Source organism: Somniosus microcephalus, chromosome 4, assembly GCF_052327205.1.
Source record: "Somniosus microcephalus isolate GS21.2 chromosome 4, FLI_Smic_1.0, whole genome shotgun sequence".
Taxonomy (NCBI): domain Eukaryota; kingdom Metazoa; phylum Chordata; class Chondrichthyes; order Squaliformes; family Somniosidae; genus Somniosus; species Somniosus microcephalus.
The window spans coordinates 69,073,109-69,092,852 of record NC_140990.1 but is presented as its reverse complement, the minus strand read 5'-3'; the positions used below and the strand labels follow the sequence as shown (position 1 = coordinate 69,092,852).

Here is a 19,744-nt window from a genome sequence, read left to right as displayed (position 1 = left end):
GCCACAGTAAATAACAATTCTAAAAGGTCTAAGAGCATTAAAAAAACAAGCCTGAAGGCTTTGTGTCTTAATGCGAGGAGCATTTGTAATAAGGTGGATGAATTGGCTGCGCAAATAGAGGTAAACGAATATGATTTGGTTGGGATTACAGAAACATGGCTCAAGGACGGCCAAGACTGGGAACTCAACATCCAGGGGTATTCGATATTCAGGAAAGATAGGCAAAAAGGAAAGGGAGGAGGGGTAGCATTACTGGTTAAAGAAGGGATTAACACAATTGTAATGAAGGATATTAGCTCTGATGAGGTGGAATCTGTATGGGTAGAATTGAGAAATACTAAGGGGAAAAAACATTAGTGGGAGTGGTATATAGACCTCCAAACAGTAAGGCGGAGGTTGGGGATGGCATTAAAATTGAAATTAAAGAACCGTGCAATAAGGGCACAGCAGTCATCATGGGTGACTTTAATCTACATATAGATTGGGCTAACCAAATTAGTAACAATACTGTGGAGGAGGAATTCCTGGACTGTTTACAGGATGGTTTCCTGGACCAATATGTCGAGGAACCAACCAGGGATCAGGCCATCTTAGACTGGGTATTATGTAATGAGAAAGGATTAATTAGTAATCTTGTTGTACGAGGCCCCTTGGGTCGGAGCGATCATAATATGATCGAATTCTTCATTAAGATGCAGAATGAAATAGTTGACTCAGAAACTAGGGTCCTCAATTTAAATAAAGGAAACTACGATGGTCTGAGGAGTGAGTTGGGTAGGATTGATTGGGGAATGGCACTCAAAGGGTTGACGGTGGATAGGCAATGGCAAACATTCAAAGACCGAATGGATGAACTACAGAAGTTGTTCATCCCAGTTTGGCATAAAAATAAAACAAAAAAGGTGACTCAACCATGGCTAACAAGGGAAATTAGGGATAGCATAAGATCCAAGGAGAGGACATACAAATTGGCCAGAAAAAGCAATAATCCTGAGGATTGGGAGCAGTTTAGGATTCAACAAAGGAGGACAAAGGGATTAATTAAGAAAGGGAAAATAGAATATGAGATTAAGCTTGCAGGGAACATAAAAACTGACTGTAAAAGCTTTTATAGATATGTAAAGAGAAAAAGATTGGTGAAGCCAAGCGTAGGTCCCTTGCAGTCAGAATCGGGGGAATTTATAATGGGGAGCAAAGAAATGGCTGACCAACTAAATACATATTTTGGTTCTGTCTTCACAAAGGAGGACACAAATAACCTCCCAGAAATACCGCGGAACATAGGGTCTGATGAAAGGTGGAACTGAAAGAAATCAGTATTTGTAGGGAAGTGGTGTTAGGAAAATTGATGGGACTAGTGATAAAAATGATAACTTCCGGGAAGTTATGTCATCACTTCCTGTGAACTATGAACTATGAACTATGAACTGTGTACATACCTCACTTCCTGTCATATGTCACTTCCTGTTGGACTGGTATAAATACTGGTCTGTTCAGTATTGTAAGAGGCTTCTACCAGAGGCATGGTAAAGACCTCTCTTGTGTATATAGTGTGTTTATAAGTTACTTAAAGCTTACTTTAAAGTTACTTGATGGTAAGTCTCCTTTTTCTTACATCAATTTAAGTAACTTAATATTTACACTGACAAATACTAGACCTTCAGACAAACTCGGAAGTTAAGGATCCAGGGAACCACCCATCATGGAGAAAACCCTTAGACCTATTCGTCTGGACTTGGACCCGAATACACCAGCAGCTGGCAGGGTATGGAAGCATTGGTATCGTACTTTTGAGAATTTTCTGGATGAATGTAAAGCGGATGCTCCTGCTAAATTGAAGATACTTGTCAATTATGTGACCCCAAAAGTGTTCGAATATGTTGATGACTGGGATAATTATGAAGAGGCGATTCGGGCACTTAAGAAACTGTATGCGAAGACCCCAAATGAGGTCTATGCTAGACATCTACTGGCCACAGCCCGACAAGGGCCAGGGGAATCAATTGACGAATTCCTGCAAGAACTTCGCAGGCTCAGCGTAGATTGTAACTTTCAGGCAGCCTCAGCTGAGCTGTACCGCCAAGAAATGATTCGTGATGCTTTCATCTGCGGGATTGCCTCTCCATTTATACGCCAGCGTCTACTAGAAAGTAAAACACTTGAGCTACAAAAAGCTTTTGACCTAGCTTGTTCACTGGATTTGGCAAAGAGAAATGCAGACCTCTATCAGCTGCCCAGATCTCGATCTGCTGCTGTAGCTGCAACCAGACAATTCAAGCGGTCTCAGGTGAACCCTATCATGGGGGAATCTAATTCTGATAATTCTGATGAAGAAGAGGAGGACGACCCCACTTTAGCAGCCTCTTGGCAATCTAGGAAGGAATGCTTCTTTTGTGGAGATGCTTTTCACCCTAGAAAAACCTGCCCTGCTCGCAATGCAATCTGCAGTTATTGCGGGAAAAAAGGACACTTTGCTAAAGTTTGCCTATCAAGGGCCTCTACGAGGGCCAATCCAGCTAAGGCCTACCGAACTGCCCCAATTAGGGCCTATCAAGATGCTCCAGCTAGGACCTATCAAGCTTCCTCTCGAGCTCTCTCCCGAAGAAGCACACCGAGAGTTTTAGCCACTCTCTGTGCAATGACACCAATTACAGCTGCTTGCCCACAGAACCTGTCTCATGCAGCCACAAAAATTTCAATTAAAGGGCATACCTTAGATGCCTTAATTGACTCAGGAAGTACTGATAGTTTCATTAAGGAACAGATTGTTGCGAAATTGAAACTACATGTCTTCCCATCGGACCAGGCAATTGCGATGGCCCAGTCATCACTTAATACCAGAATCTCCGGCTTTTGTGTTGTTGATATGACACTTCATGGTCGTATGTATCCCTCCACCCGACTTTCGGTGCTCAAGGACTTATGTAGTGATCTCCTCTTAGGGCTGGACTTCCAAAAACAGCATAAGAAACTCACCATTGAGTTTGGTGGATCCAAACCCGGACTTACTATTTCTAATATACCGTCTAAATTACCATTTTGTGCATTATCAGCAGCTTCATTTGATGAACCCTCATTATTTGCCAGTATTCCACCTCAATGCCAACCGATAATAACGAAATCGCGGCGCTTTAATCAGGAAGACCAATCTTTTATTGCGGCTGAAATCTCTCGACTTCTAGCAGAGGATATCATTGAACCATGTTCGTCGCCCTGGCGGGCTCAAGTCGTCATTGTCAAGAACCCTCTAAAACCTCACAAACAGCGACTATGCATCGATTATTCGCAAACCATCAATCAATATACCGACTTGGACGCCTACCCATTGCCACGCATTGATGATATGGTTAATAAACTGGCCGAATACAAAGTGTTCTCAACTTACGATTTAAAAAGTGCCTATCATCAGTTACCCTTGAAGGTCTCAGATAAGCAGTACACAGCCTTTGAGGCTAATGGACGGCTGTACCAATTTCGTCGCCTCCCATTCGGGGTTACTAATGGAGTGGCTGTCTTTCAACGGGCAATGGATGGCCTGGTTAAGCAGGAAAACCTAAGGGACACTTTTCCCTATCTTGATAACATTACCATTGCAGGTCACGATCAACAGGAACACGACTCCGACCTCCAAAAATTTCGGGATGCCCTCCATCGCCGTAATTTGACCCTGAATGAATCCAAATCTGTTGAGTCGCAACCGACCATCAACATCCTTGGCTACTGCGTAGGCAATGGTATCATTAAGCCAGACCCAGAAAGACTTCGCCCGCTCCAAGAGCTCCCGTCACCTAAGAATCCGGCTTCTTTACGTCGGGCTCTCGGTCTGTTTGCATACTATGCTAAATGGATTCCTCATTTTTCGGACAAAATCCAACCCTTGCTGCATGCTAGATCATTTCCACTGGGAACAGCGGCTGTTGCAGCCTTTAACCTTCTCAAAAAACAGTTGGAGAAAGCGGCTCTTCACTCCATTGATGAGAATCTCCCTTTCGTGGTTGAATGTGATGCCTCGGAGGTGGCGATCTCGGCTACTCTGAATCAGGAAGGTCGTCCTGTAGCATTTATGTCCAGGACCTTACAAGGTGCCGAGCTACATTATCCTCCGGTTGAGAAAGAAGCCACAGCCATCATAGAGGCAGTACGGAAGTGGAACCATTTTCTAGCTCGCCAGCACTTTACATTGATCACGGACCAACGATCAGTCGCCTTCATGCTCGATAATCGAAAACGAACCAAAATTAAGAATAATAAAATACAACTTTGGAGGATGGAACTGGCCTCTTTTGGTTATAACATTCTCTATCGGCCTGGCAAGGAGAATGTGGCCCCGGACACCCTCACACGGGCATTCTGCTCCACTATGTCATCCTCCACTCTCATGGATGTCCACAATGGTTTGTGTCATCCTGGCGTTACGCGCATGCTACATTTCGTACGATCACGGAATCTCCCTTTTTCCACTGGAGATGTAAAGAAAATATGCTCAGAATGCCGGCTTTGTGCGGAATTAAAACCTCAGTTCTTCCACCCCTCAGATGGTATACTCATACATGCAACCCAACCGATGCAACGACTTAGCATCAATTTTAAGGGCCCAGTGCCCTCTTCAACTCGGAACACATATTTGCTCACCATGATCGACGAATATTCACGTTTTCCGTTTGCCTTCCCCTGCTCCAATATGCTGGCGTCCACAGTAATCTGCTGCCTTGAGCAGGTATTTTCTCTCTGTGGCATGCCGGCTTATATTCACTCAGATCGGGGTCCATCCTTTATGTCAAGGGAACTCAAGGACTACCTCTCAGAACGGGGAATTGCTACAAGCAAAACAACACCATACCATCCCATCGGAAATGGGCAGGTAGAGAGGTATAACGGTATCATCTGGAATTCCGTATGTCTCGCTTTAAGATCTCAGGGCCTACCAGACCAGCAATGGGAAACAGTGCTTCCGGATGCATTGCACTCTATACGGTCCCTGCTTTCTACAGCCACAAATACTACACCTCATGAGCGGTTCTTTGGATTCCAGCGTCGCTCATCTCATGGGACATCACTCCCGTCATGGCTAACTACTCCTGGACCTGTATTACTCCGAAGATACGTTCGGACGTCTAAAAATGACCCTCTTGTAGACGAGGTCGAACTAACCGATGCCAACCCCACCTATGCAAACATACGATATTCTGACGGCCGAGAATCTACCGTATCATTACGGGATCTGGCTCCCTGCCCACCAGGACCTAGTGGGACATCGGGTGATGGCATTTCACCAGGAAACTCTTGGGACCTATCGGGTACCCCTCTCCAGGATCCTGATCGGACACCAACTAGCTTGGTGCCGGTAGAACCCCGTGCTCAAGGTTGCGACCCACCCAGTACCGCGCATGAAAGTACTGATCCGCCACAGACCAGCTCTGCACCTCCCTCTGAACAGAGGCAGTCCGACTTTGAACCTATTGGGGCTCGTACTCGAAGCCATGATCTCCCCGACCCTTCACAGGGCAATCCAGGCCACACAGACTCTGACCAATGGCCAACCGCATGTAAGCGGACCAGCGACCCTCTACGACGGGAATCTAAACGGGTGCGACTCTTCCTTGTTCGGCGGCTGCGGACCAAAAGGTAGACCACAGCCTCCTAATCCTGCAGGAGGGAAGAATGTGATAAAAATGATAACTTCCGGGAAGTTATGTCATCACTTCCTGTGAACTATGAACTATGAACTATGAACTGTGTACATACCTCACTTCCTGTCATATGTCACTTCCTGTTGGACTGGTATAAATACTGGTCTGTTCAGTATTGTAAGAGGCTTCTACCAGAGGCATGGTAAAGACCTCTCTTGTGTATATAGTGTGTTTATAAGTTACTTAAAGCTTACTTTAAAGTTACTTGATGGTAAGTCTCCTTTTTCTTACATCAGGACTGAAGGCCGATAAATCCCCAGGGCCTGATAATCTACATCCCATGGTACTTAAGGAATTGGCCCTAGAAATAGTAGATGCATTGCTGGTCATCTTCCAGAATTCGATAGACTCTGGAACAGTACCCATGGATTGGAGGGTAGCTAATGTTACCCCACTATTCAAAAAAGGTGGCAGAGAAAAAGCGGGGAATTATAGAGCGGTAAGCCTGACATCGGTAGTGGGGGAAAATGCTAGAGTCCATTATAAAAGATGTAATAGCAGAGCACTTGGAAAGCAGTGACAGGATCGGACAAAGTCAACATGGATTTACAAAAGGTAAATCATGCTTGACTAATTCACTGGAATTTTTTGAGGATGTAACTGGTAAAATAAATAAGGGAGAACCAGTGGATGTGGTGTATTTGGACTTCCAGAAGGCTTTCGATAAGGTCCCGCATAAGAGGTTAGCGTGCAAAATTAAGGCACATGGGATTGGGGGCAAGGTATTGACTTGGATAGAGAACTGGTTGGCGGACAGAAAGCAAAGAGTTGGAATAAACGGGTCATTTTCCGAGTGGCAGGCAGTGACTAGTGGGGTACAGCAAGGATCAGTCCTAGGACCCCAGCTGTTCACAATATATATTAATGATCTGGACGAGGGAATTGGATGTAATATCTCCAAATTTGCAGACGACACAAAGCTGGGTGGGAGGGTATGCTGTGAGGAGGATGTCATGAAACTCCAGTATGATTTGGACAGATTGGGTGATTGGGCAGGAACATGGCAAATGCACTATAATGTGGATAAATGTGAGGTTATCCACTTTGGTGGCAAAAACAGGAAGGCAGATTATTATTTGAATGGCAATAGATTGGGAAAAGGGGAAGTGCAAAGAGACCTGGGTGTTCTTGTGCACCAGTCGCTGAAGGTAAGCATGCAGGTGTAGCAGGCGGTTAAGAAGGCAAATGGTATGTTGGCCTTCGTAGCAAGAGGGTTCGAGTACAAGAACAAGGATGTCTTGCTGCAGTTGTACAGGGCCTTGGTGAGACCGCACCTTGAGTATTGTGTGCAGTTTTAGTCACCTTACCTGAGGGAGTGCAGCGAAGATTCACCAGGCTGATACCTGGGATGGCAGGAATGACGTACGAGGAGAGATTGTGTCAATTGGGCTTATACTCACTGGAGTTTAGAAGATTGAGAGGGGATCTCATCGAAACCTAAAAAATTCTGTCAGGTCTGGACAGACTAGATGCAGAAAGGATGTTTCTGATGGCCGGGGAGTCCAGAACCAGGGGTCACAGTCTAAGGATAAGGGGTAAGCCATTTAGGACTGAAATGAGGAGGAATTTCTTCACCCAGAGAGTGGTGAACCTGTGGAATTCTCTGCCACAGAGGGCGGTGGAGGCCAGTTCATTAAATATATTCAAGAAAGAGTTGGATATATTTCTTGAGGCTAAAGGGATCAAGGGATATGGGGAGAAGGCAGGGACAGGGTACTGAATTTGGATGATCAGCCATGATCTCATTGAATGGCGGAGCAGGCTCAAAGGGCTGAATGGCCTACTCCTGCTCCTATCTTCTATGTTTCTATGTAAAAACCAGCCATTTTGAACATGCTTGTTAGTTGGATGAAGGAAGTCAAACAGTGTAAATCAAGTGATGCAATAAATCGACTATTTAAAACTTACCACCGGACTCGCAATCTTTGATTTTAGTGTGTTGACCTCAGATTAGTGTGGTCCACTGAAATTACCCGATCTTACAATTTGGCGTAGTCGGCAGGGTTGCTGAAGGAAGAGACTGAATCTAAGACACCAGACCTATATTGGAGGTAAGGACTCCTCGTTATAAAAGTCCTCGGTTGGTAGTCTAGTCATCTCCCCTCCACGCGACTCCGCAAACCTCCCAGGCAGCGAACCCTCTGGGTGGTAAGATGGCTCGAGGTCCCAAATAGAGCTCTAACTTACTGACTCGGCTGAAAAGCCTATGACTTGAGACCCCCAAGTAAAGTAATCGATATTATGGCACCACTCGATAAACCTACGACTATTAAGCGAGGGTGGGCTCCACCTGAAATCTCGGTGCACGAAATCCTCCAGCAGTTGAAAGACTATATAGAATTACAGTTTGACTTACCTGAAACCTATTCCGAAATTGAACAAAAGTACGGTACCTCCTCCGGACAATGGTCTTTGGATGACATAAAAAGCGTCTGGGGAAAAACGACCCGTATGAAAGATAAAAGACAGATCAGATGGTCCATAGCAGTTATGAGTCAGGTCCGACGGTGAAATGAGATTAAGACAAACTCCCAACACGATCATGACTTGACCAATGCAAAAAAGCAGAAAGATGCGATTTATGAACAATTGAAAAAGAAAACAAATGAGCTTGAAAAGTCAGAAGTGGAAGTTAAAAAACTTAAAGATGAAGTTCAGGACTGTAAAAAAACAATTGGATAAACAACCGATAGTCCCGGTAGTTGAAGAAAAGGGAAAATGTGTCGGGACCTGGAAGGGTTACCCAGATCTAAATGAAATAAAGGAGGAAGGTCGTGGGAGACAAAGACAAGGAGCAGGTCAAGAGACTGACTCGGGATCCTCTAGTAATGTCAGTGAAAGTGAAGAAGAGGAAACAGGACCCCATTTGGCCCCGTTGAGACAGAAAAGGAAAAGAGTAGAAAAGGAGTATGAGAAGAAAGAAGATGGGGAAGAAAGGGCGAAGTATCAACTCCACCCGTGGGACGGAGTCCAAATTCTGATTGTAATGATACCCAGGAGAGAGGGAAATAAGTTACACAGCAAAGTAAAGACTGGCCTGGGAAATGATGAGCAAGAATTAGATGCCGGATGGGATGCGATCCAACAGTGGTTCCAAGTGTTTAGCCCTGCAAAAACAGATTGGGGAAAGATCATAGCCTGTCAACAGAAAGGGACGGAGGAAGTGTTAGAGTACGACGGGCGATTTAAAACTAACTGGTTGGAACACTCGGGGCTGAACACAGGAGAGATAAAGAAGGAAAAAGATCTAATTTGCAGGCTAACCAATCTGAAAACTCAGCAAAGGAAGGAAAGAAACAGGGATTTGGAAAGCCAGGAAATGCTGAGACGCCGATGGAAAAGGAGGAAAAAAAAGGGAAACTTAAAGTTTTACTGACATGGAATTTATTAACATCTGTGCTGAGACAAATAAAACACAAGATTTGCTGAGTGAAAGGAACCTTGAAAAATGACTGAATGTTTAAGAAGTTACAGTATTTCTTTTGTCTGATTAGATGTTCTTTAAAAGAAAGATTCTGTTATGTGTGTTTTAGCTCCACCCAGTTCTCTGTGTTAAAAGTGTTTAAATCTTTTGTCTTGTCTTGGATTTTGGAAGTTTTAAGAATATGCAAATAAGATTGTGCCCCAAGAATTGAAAAAAATACCTTTGAAATAATTTAAGTTAAGCTGGTGTGTAAAAACTGAGAAGAGCAACAAAAAGTTTGTTTAACAAAAGATTGCGATAGATTTTTGTACTTGCAGTGCAAACTGTACAAACTGTACAATGTTACATTAAGTTTCAGTCTAAGATTTAACCTTGGAGATGCGGTTGCTATGGTGAAATCTTCTAAAGCAGTTTGATTTGTTTAAATGTGAAAAAACTAATTTTTCTCCGGTTATATTCAATGTTTTTACAGTATTTTGGAAAGACATCTGAAGAAAGGACAATAAGAAATATGACGTAATTTACTGTTTTCTGCAAGAACACCTATTTTGTTTTGTTTTATCTGTTCTGTTCATGTTTAGTTAAAGTGTGAAAACACAACTGTCTTTTTCGATCAGGAAAGTTTTTTTTAAATTTACGTGAAGTGACGCAATTACGCCTGATAATGTTTTGCTCCACCTTCTTAAAAACCTGCAAAGGAGTTAACCCTTTCCACTGACAGCTGTTTAAGTTCACCAAGCAACAACTTTAGTATGAAATTTAAAGATATGGGACATTATTCAATTTAAGTTTCTTAATTTTAAGTTAATATTTCCCCACAGTGATAGAAGGAAAATTATGATTTGATAAATGGAAGTTATCTTGTAAACTACTTGCATGATAATGTGCAACATGAACTTGTACTGGTAGTGCTAGATTTAACCGATATGACTTTACCTACGTGGTGTTCTAAGAAAACTCACTACTGAATGGGCTCCTAGGGTTGGTATTGGTAATACCGTAATGGCACCCCAAGCCCAAGGCACTACTGAATGGGCTCCTAGGGTTGGTATTGGTAATACCGTAATGGCACCCCAAGCCCAAGGACGAGAGGTGCACCGAATACAGAATATTGGGGTAGTGAAGGACGGAATGCACATATCCCACATGTAATTAAAGGAAAGTGGTTGAGAGTGTAAGATTGAAACAGGAGAATTACACTACTGAATGAGAACTTGCAAAATGCTCTCAGGCAGTTTAAAAGAGCAGAAACAAAACTGAAAAAAAAAAATCAGTCTGAACTCGATGATCTGAAACAAGAAGAAAATAATTTGAACGACCACTTACTAAATCTCCAGGTAGATTGCCAGACCAAGGAAGAACTGGTTTCAGACTTGGAGAATAAATTGATGAAGTCAAAGCAGAATGAAAATTCTCTTGCCTCCCTTCTAGCTGAGTAGGAAGATGCTTTACTTGAAAAAGTTGACAGGTTAAAGCAGTTTTCGGAAAACATTGAGAAAAGTCAGGCAACAATAGAGACCGTGGAAAAAGAAAAGTTGAACCTTGAGAATAACTTTAAGCAACAGATTATGCTTTTAGAGAGCCTAATATAGGGCAGCACGGTGGCATAGTGGTTAGCACTGTTGCCTCACAGCGCCAGAGACCCGGGTTCGAATCCGGCCTCGGGCGACTGTCTGTGTGGAGTTTGCACATTCTCCCTGTGTTTGCGTGGGTTTTCTCCGGGTGCTCCGGTTTCCTCCCACAGTCCAAAGATGTGCGGGTTAGGTTGATTGGCTATGATAAATTGACCCTTAGTGTTAGGGGGATTAAATACGTGGGGTTACAGGGATAGGGTGGGATATGTGTCGGTGCAGGCTCGATGGGCCGAAATGGCCTCTATCTGCACTGTGGGGTTTCTGTGATTCTGTGATTCTGTGAAAACTGCATTAGTGAAAGCACAACTACAGGAAAGAGCACTTCAGGAGAAAGAAATGGAAGAGATTAATGTAGGGCTAGTTACTGATAAAAATCAGCTTGAAATCAAGCAGGCTGTGATGGCCAGATTACAGGCAGAGGGCCAAGAGCTCAGGTCAAAGCTTAAATAGCAGCAAGTAAGACCTTGAAAAAGTATTCAGCCATTAGACGACTACAATCTTTCGATAAGATACCTGAAAGCCCGAGAAAGGCTTGTATCGGATGGCATGGGTGGCATGATATTGAGATACCGGTGTGAGTGTGCAAATGTGATTTGTTACGTATGAAGTAATTACCATCCAGGAATGTATGGTGAATTTACACTGAAGAACGGGTCTCAGACATGCTCAGTTACTTGACAACAGCAAAACATGAAATGGTTAATGTGGCTCAGGAGAGCGAGACAACTTTTAAAGCATTGACACTCCATCGAGAAACTATCTAATTGATGAAACAATCAGAATAGAGTTAAACACACTGGTACCTGTTAGAGGGATTGAAATTGAAGTTGAAGTGGAGAGTTACATGGAATCTGGATTGGGACAATTGAGGGCCAAGGAGAAATCATGTTTAGTAAGAATTATCCACAAGATGGATACGAGTAAAAGAGAGATCTGGAGAATCTTTTAAATCCATGATTTGTTGATTAGATGTTGAACTGTAATGTATTTGATATGATCGTAAGACTGAATTTAACTGTGACTGTAATAATTGTGTTTTGTAGGTAACAGAGCGTGGGAAAAACCAGTAGAAATCCAGTATGAGGTGATTTTAGTGGTGCCTCCTGTGTCACTACTACTGCAATTACCATGCTTTACGGGTCTAACAGGACCTGCCCCATCAACCAACACATTTTTAAGTATGAGCTACACAATTATGTGGCACAATTCGGATACTTGGATATGACATTCCCCTGTTGTTTGTGGGTTTCAGTGAGCTCATGATGCGACTGAACTCCTCCCTAAAGCATTTTTATGTTTTGGAGCAAGACAACTCGAGAATAGATATTGAAATTGACAGCATAGGGGACAACTCACATTGGTGGGATATTGGGCTTAAGACATCAGCACACCCTTAGGTTCATATTATTTCACATGCTCTGGTAGCTATCCAACTTGTAATGATAGTGTATTTTATATATGCAACGTGTGTAGTAAGACTTTGATACATAAGCCAATTGGGTACTCATGCCCATGACTGACAAGCACTAACAAATTAATTGAGCACACCGAAAGAGAAGATCCGAAGCAATGTAGAGGAGACCCCAGGCGGGGTAACATCAGGAAAGATAGAAGAAACAGAGGATATCCCAGGCGGGGCAGAATTGGAACACCGGAACAGTGAATTGAATTTGAGTAAGGGGTCAGAGGTTGCTCCTCCCCCTCAAAGGAATGGACTGTAAGGAAGGGAGAAATCTTCAAGACACCCTACTAACTAACGCCCAAGTTGAGAGAGCAATAAGAGCTAGCTAGATTAGTCAAGAGCCGATTGTGAGAAGTCAATAAGGATATTTCCTTCTCAAAGAAGGGAATTGTAAGAAATAGCTGTTAGATTCAAAGATGGGTTTTAATTCTTAGACCAGGGACTGACAACAGGCAAGCGGAAAAAGATAGCATAAATGCCAGCAAGGTCGAATATCAAGCATCAAAAGACAAATAGAAATGATAAGGGAATGGTGAAATGCAAGGAAACAGGGAGGATAGCACCTGCTAGATAACAAGGAGCCACGAAGCCATAAAATGCCCTTGAAGAATCTTGACAAAACATTCCTCAGAAAGATAAGAGGGAGGCCTTGTACAATAGGATGGGGATCAAATTGTGTGTTTCTGTTGATTAAATGTGCTTGCCACCAGGCGGCTGCTGCCCCGCGGGCAAGACGCCTTGCAGGTCGCCGCAGACCATTTGTACATCTTAAAGGGGCATGTTATATTTAGCTGCTAGATCGGTTTGTACCTTTTCTACTTTTTATAATTTTTCTACCTTTTTTTACCTGAATGTATTTTTTAAAGCCAAAGCCATAAGCTGAGGGGAGCTCCTCCCACTTTTTAAGATGCACTAATTAATTTAAGATCATGAAATCAATTAGCTTATTAAAACCAGGCTTTTACTGTGGCCACGTAAAATCCTGGTTGATGTAAATTTGTGCAAAAGCCACTGATCCGGACAGTGGCAAAACACAGCAATGATTGATTATATTTTTAATCTGACTCTTTATTTTTATGATTCAATTATTTGAAAGAATCAAAGGGGGGAGTGTTAGGGAATATATATATATATATATATATATATTAATAACATAGATTTTAATATGATTAAACTAATGACTGAAAGTGCTGATTTAGCTTAAACTGTGAACAATGTAAGTGCTGATTTAGCTTAAAAACTGAGAACAATGAAAGTGCTGATCTAAGCTTCACACTGAAAGTGATGATTCTGCTTAAACAGAGAACAAAGGAATGATTGATGTACCAGAGATCCAATCAGTGTGATGTAGTTGAACCAACCATGGCTCTGCATGCATGCTGCTGAGCCAATGGTAATAAAGGGGGTGGGTACATCTGCTGCTGTATAAAAACCAGCCATTTTGAACATGCTTGTTAGTCGGATGAAGGAAGTCAAACAGTGTAAATCAAGTGATGCAATAAATCGACTATTTAAAATTTACCACCGGACTCGCAATCTTTGATTTTAGTGTGTTGACCTCAGATTAGTGTGGTCCACTGAAATTACCCGATCTTACAGGAAGGATGTCAAGGCCTTGGAGAGGGTACAGAGGAGGTTGACCAGGATGGTACCAGGCATGAGGGACTTCAGTTATGTGGAGAGATTGGAGAAGCTGAGATTGTCCTCCTTAGAACAGAGAAGGTTAAGAGGAGACCTAATAGAGGTATTCAAAATGATGAGGGGTTTTGATCGAGCAAGTAGGGAGAAACTGTTCACTCTGGCAAGTGGGTCGGTAACCAAAGGTCACAGATTTAAAATAGTTGCTAAAAGAACTAGAGGGGAATGAGGAGAATTGTTTTCACACAGAGGGTTGTTAAGATCTGGAATGCACCATCTGAAAGGATGCTGGAATCAGGTTCCACAGGAACTTTCAAACAGTAATTGGACATGTCCTTGAAGAGGACTAGTTTACAGAGTTCTGGGGATAAAGCTGGGGTTTGGGACTAAATTGGACAGCTCTTTCAAAGTGCCGGCACAGACACGATGGCCGAATCACCTCCTTCTGTGCTGTTAGATTCTATGATCAGTTTGAACACGCTGGTGTCCCTTAAGGTTCTTCGAGCTTTTAAAGCTCTTCCCACAGTCAGTTTGAAGGTCGAGAGCTGGAGAGACAGTTTGAAGGATGAGAGCTGGAGAGACAGTTTGAAGGACGAGAGCTGGAGAGACAGTTTGAAGGTCGAGAGCTGGAGAGACAGTTTGAAGGTTGAGAGCTGGAGTGACAGTTTGAAGGTCGAGAGCTGGAGAGACAGTTTGCAGGATGAGAGCTGGAGTGATCGTTTGAAGGTCGAGAGCTGGAGTGATAGTTTGAAGGACGAGAGCTGGAGAGACAGTTTGAAGGTCGAGAGCTGGAGTGACAGTTTGAAGGTCGAGAGCTGGAGAGACAGTTTGAAGGTCGAGAGCTGGAGAGACAGTTTGAAGGTCGAGAGCTGGAGTGACAGTTTGAAGGTCGAGAGCTGGAGAGACAGTTTGAAGGTCGAGAGCTGGAGTGACAGTTTGAAGGATGAGAGCTGGAGCGGAACCCGGTTACCAGGACGCCAAGTTGGACAGCCAGGGGTAATGTGCAGGCCAGGTGTGTGGAAGAAACCGAGGGGAAACATTGAGAAAGACAGAGGAAACATCGAGTGGGAGAGAAAGAGGGGAAACATCGAGAGAGACCAAGATGGAAACATCGAGAAAGACTGAGGGGGCACTTTATTTATTTAATTTTATTAATTAATTAATTAATTAATTAATTAAATTTATTTAATTATAAGTTGCGAGTTCCTCACGATGCTCTCCCAGTGCGGCCACCCTGTAACCAAAGATTATTCTAGAAGCCTGGGTAGGAATATGAATGTAATTACTGTAGAAATTACTTTTTTTACATTATTGCTTGTTCATTTTATGTGCTGTCTTTTTATGTCTTTTATTTATTTTATGTCTGCTTTATTTATATTTAAAGTATGTATGCGTGTATATGTCGGTATGTGTTTTTTGTGATGGCGCCGATGAAGATGGCTGCCGTCCTTGCGAGCTCCGTGCGTACCAGGCAGCTAAGTGTTCTTGCTGCTTGGTGATCTCGGCTCATCAAGAAAAAAGCATTTCACTGACTAGATTACACTTCTTGTATTTAGTAATGTGACCAATAAAATTGAAATTGAAATTGAACATTTAAAGGGTCTCTCGTCAGTATGACAGGAGGGTGGATGACTGAGTGAATCCCTTCCCACACATGGAGCAGATGAATGGCCTTTCCCCAGTGTGAACTCGCTGGTGTCTCTTCAGCTCCCCGGGGCTTTTAATGCTCTTCCCACACTCAGAACAGTTAAATGGTCTCTCATCAGTGTGAAAATGCTAGTGTCCCTTCAGCTCCCCAGAGCTTTTAAAGCTCTTCCCACAGTCAGAACATTTAAAGGGGTTCTCTCCAGTGTGAACTCGCTGATGTACCAGCAGTTTGGATGACACAGTGAATCCCTTCCCACACATGGAGCAGGTGAACTTACTCTCCCCAGTGTGAACTCGCTGGTGTTGCTTGAGCTCCCGGGGGCTTTTAAAACTCTTCCCACAGTCAGAACAGTTAAACGGTCTCTCATCAGTGTGAACAAGCTGGTGTCTCAGCAGGGTGGATGACTGCAAGAATCCCTTCCCACACACGGAGCAGGTGAACAGCCTTTCTGCAGTGTGAACAAGCTGGTGTCCCTTCAGATTCCCAGGGCTTTTAAAACATTTCCCACAGTCAGGACAGTTAAACCGCCTCTCATCAGTGTGAACAAGCTGGTGTGAAAGGAGGTTGGAGGTCCGAGCGAATCCCTTCCCACACACGGAGCAGGTGAACGGTCTCTCCCCAGTGTGTAGGAGCCAGTGTCCCTTCAGCTCCTGGGGGCTTTTAAAGCTCTTCCCACAGTCTGAACATTTAAAGGATCGCTCGTCAGTGTGAACAAGCTGGTGTGTCTGCAGGTTGGATGACTCACTGAATCCCTTCCCACACATGGAGCAGGTGAATGGCCTCTCCCCAGTGTGGAGGCGCTGGTGTCTCTGCAGGTTGGTTGTCTGAGTGAATCCCTTCCCGCAATCGGAGCAGGTGAACGCCCTCTCCCCAGTGTGAACGCGCTGGTGCTGCTTGAGCTCCCGGGGGCTTTAAAACTCTTCCCACAGTCAGGACAGTTAAAGGGTCTCACATCAGTGTGAACAAGCTGGTGTTTCTTCAGATCCCCAGAGCTTTTAAAGCTCTGCCCACAGTCAGAACATTGAAATGGTCTCTCATCAGTGTGAGCTCGCTGGTGTTCCTTCAGATGCCCGGGGCTTTTAAAGCTTTTCCCACAGTCAGAACACTGAAATGGTCTCTCCCCAGTGCGAACACGCTGGTGTGTTTGCAGGTGGGATGAACAAACAAATCCCTTTCCACACACGGAGCAGGTGAACGGACTGTCCCTGGTGTGACTGCAATGTTGAACTTCCAATGCAGACGGGGAACTGAATCCCTTCCCACCGTCCCCACCTTTACCCGGTTTCTCCCCGGTGTGACGGTGCATGTGTCTCACCAGGTCAGGCAATTGGCTGAATCCGCGTCCACACACCGAACACATGTGCGGTTTGTCATTGCTGCGATCGCTGCTTTCTCCTTCCATGTGCAAAGGCCGATGATATTCAAGTCCTGATGAATCCAGCAACTCTGTCGGATCTAGACGTGATGTTTGGTCCGAGCTTCCCACCTGTAACTGCTCCACTTCTATAACCCTGTAAATTGAGTTCAGAAAAGGATCAGAGGCAAACTGTTGTTTAATTTTCCCCTTTCCGAACCTAGGGGCAGTGAAGCTGATTTTCAGGCCCCAGCTGCTGCACAGGTTGGTTGAAAGGATCAGCAGTAATGGCGGCTGCAATACCCACAAGCCCCGGCGCTCCAGAAAGCGCTCTGTTGACGCTGAGTCCCGCGCATGCGCCTCATGGCCCCCACGCTCTCCCTCCTGCTCCACAATCACCCGTCCCGATCGGTCCGCAACGCGCATGCTCAGCGCACAAAACCCCGCGGTTGGAACATCGGGCGCGCATGCGAAGCTGCAACATCTGGTACGTGTGCACGGCTCAGGTAGGGGCAAGTCGGTGTTTTGCCTCAGCCGCCAGGGAGGTGCGCATGCGCAGGACGACCCAACATTCTTCCTGTCAGCAATCACTCCCTCGTTTCTTTAATAAAAACAGAAACTGCTGGAAATACTCAACAGGTCAGGCAGCATCTGTGGAGACAGAAACAGAGTTAATGTTTCAGGTCAATGACCTTTCGTCAGAACTGCTTGTTCTTCAGTGTCAGCCAGTGGCTCAGTTAGTAGCACTCTCACCTCTAAGTCAAAAAGTTGTGGGTTCAAGTCCCACTCCAGAGACTTGAGCAGAAAAACCCAGGCTGACACTCCAGTGCAGTGCTGAGGGAGTACGGCAGTGCTGAGGGAGTGCGGCACTGTCAGAGGTGTCGTTTTTTTGGATGAGACGTTAAACTGAGGCCCTGTCTGCTCTCTCAGGTGGATATTAAAGATCCCATGGCACTATTTCGAGACAGACAGGCTTGCATTTATATCGTGCCTTTCATGACCAGCAGATGTCTTGAAGTGCTTTACAGCCAATGATGTACTTTTGGAGTGTAGTCACTGTTGTAATGTGGGAAAGAGCAGGGGAATTATCCCCGGTGTCCTAGCCAATGTTTATCCCTCAATCAACATAACAGAAAGATAGATTATCCGGTCATTATCACATTGCTGTTTGTGGGAGCTTGCTGTGCGCTTATTGACTTCCACGGTTCCTACACCAGAACCAGGGGTCACAGTCTAAAGATAAGGGGTAAGCCATTTAGGACAGAAATGAGGAGGAATTTCTTCATCCAGAGAGTGGTGAACCTGTGGAATTCTTTACCACAGAAGGCTGTAGAGGCCAATTCATTAAATATATTCAAGAAGGAGTTGGATATATTTCTTAAGGCTAAAGGGATCAAGGGATATGGGGAGAAAGCAGGGACAGGTACAGAGTTTGGATGATCAGCCATGATCTCATTGAATGGCGAAGCAGGCTCCAGGGGCCGAATGGCCTACTCCTTCTCCTATGTTTCTGTGTTTACATTACAACAGAGACTGCACTTCAAAAAGTACTTCATTGACTGTAAAGCACTTTGGGTCATCCGGTGGTGGTGAAAGGTGCTATATAAATGCAAGTCTTTCTTCACTGGTCTCACCAGCGACCTCTTCTAGCTGATGGTTGATTGACAGGCGATAGTCTGCGCATGCGCACACGGTGCGGCGGTTTGGGCCGAGTCCGGCACAGCGACCCCTCCCGGTCACCAAAGGTAATAACCGCGCATGCCCAGAGGACACCAACCCCCCTCCCCCACTCGGAGCTGCGACTGCGCACTCGGATCCTGTCAGACGGAGTCGGCGCGGGGCATTCCGGGGACAGGCCTTGGTGTCGGTTACAGAGTCGCGATCGGTGACAGAAAGTGAGTTTTCTCCACTCCGATTGGGTGGTGAATCGCGCGGGGTGGGTGGGGGAGGGGTGGATCGGGAGAGAATAAAGAGAAATAGAAAAACCTGAGAGTCCGCGAGGCCCCGGACCAAGCGGCGTCAGTTGGACGGAGCGCGTGATCTCCTCGGGGACACGTGACCCGGGCTCACGGCCTGATTGACGGGAGCTTCTGACCAATAGGGAGCGAGCGGGGCGGGGCTGGAGGAGCGAGCCAGCGGCGGGCCCTCCAACCAATCGGGGAGCCCGAGGGGCGGGACTAGCGCCGGCTGGTTGTCTGATCCACAGGGCAGCGAGTTTCTCCAGTCTCTTGTTCAGGGCCCGGGGCCAGGGGAGGCTGTGGGCCTTTATTCCCCTTATTTGACACAAGACTCTTTGTCTCAGGCATAGGGTGATGTCGCACTGAAACTTTCCGCCCTCTTTTACAAAGATGGCTGCCGTTAACCTGGGCCTGTAAGGGGAAGAAATCCCCACAACTGCAAACACGGGATCTTCAGGTTATTATTCGGGGCTTGCCTCCTGCACGAGTTGTTTATGAAGCCTCCCCACCCACCTACTGGTCCATTACTCCCCTCTGTCGCGATTCTTATCCGCTGCACCATCGCGCTCCCGGCTTCAGCTCCTCTCCGTCCATCTCCAGTAATGATGTGGAGATGCTGGTGTTGGACTGGGGTGGACAAATGTAAGAAGTCACACAACACCAGGTTATAGTCCAACAGCTTTATTTGAAATCACAAGCTTTCGGAGCGCTGTTCCTTCGACAGGTGACTTCACCTGACGAAGGAGCAGCGCTCCGAAAGCTTGTGATTTCAAATAAAGCTGTTGGACTATAACCTGGTGTTGTGTGACTTCTTACACATCACCAGTAACGCACTGCGCATGCTCAATAACCCGGCCCCTCCCGTGCCTGCGCACTGGGCTCTTGTAGTCTGGGTGCGGCACGTGCTCCACCGCGGGGAGTGCTGGGTAAAAGCCC

The 19,744-nt window shown here is 45.2% G+C and overlaps 1 pseudogene; it reads right to left on the bottom strand.

Annotated features, from left to right (window-relative positions):
* Positions 1–15,456: 15,456 nt before the first annotated feature.
* LOC147119147 (uncharacterized) lies at positions 15,457–19,333 on the bottom strand (annotated as a pseudogene).
* Between the last annotated feature and the right edge of the window lie 411 nt (positions 19,334–19,744).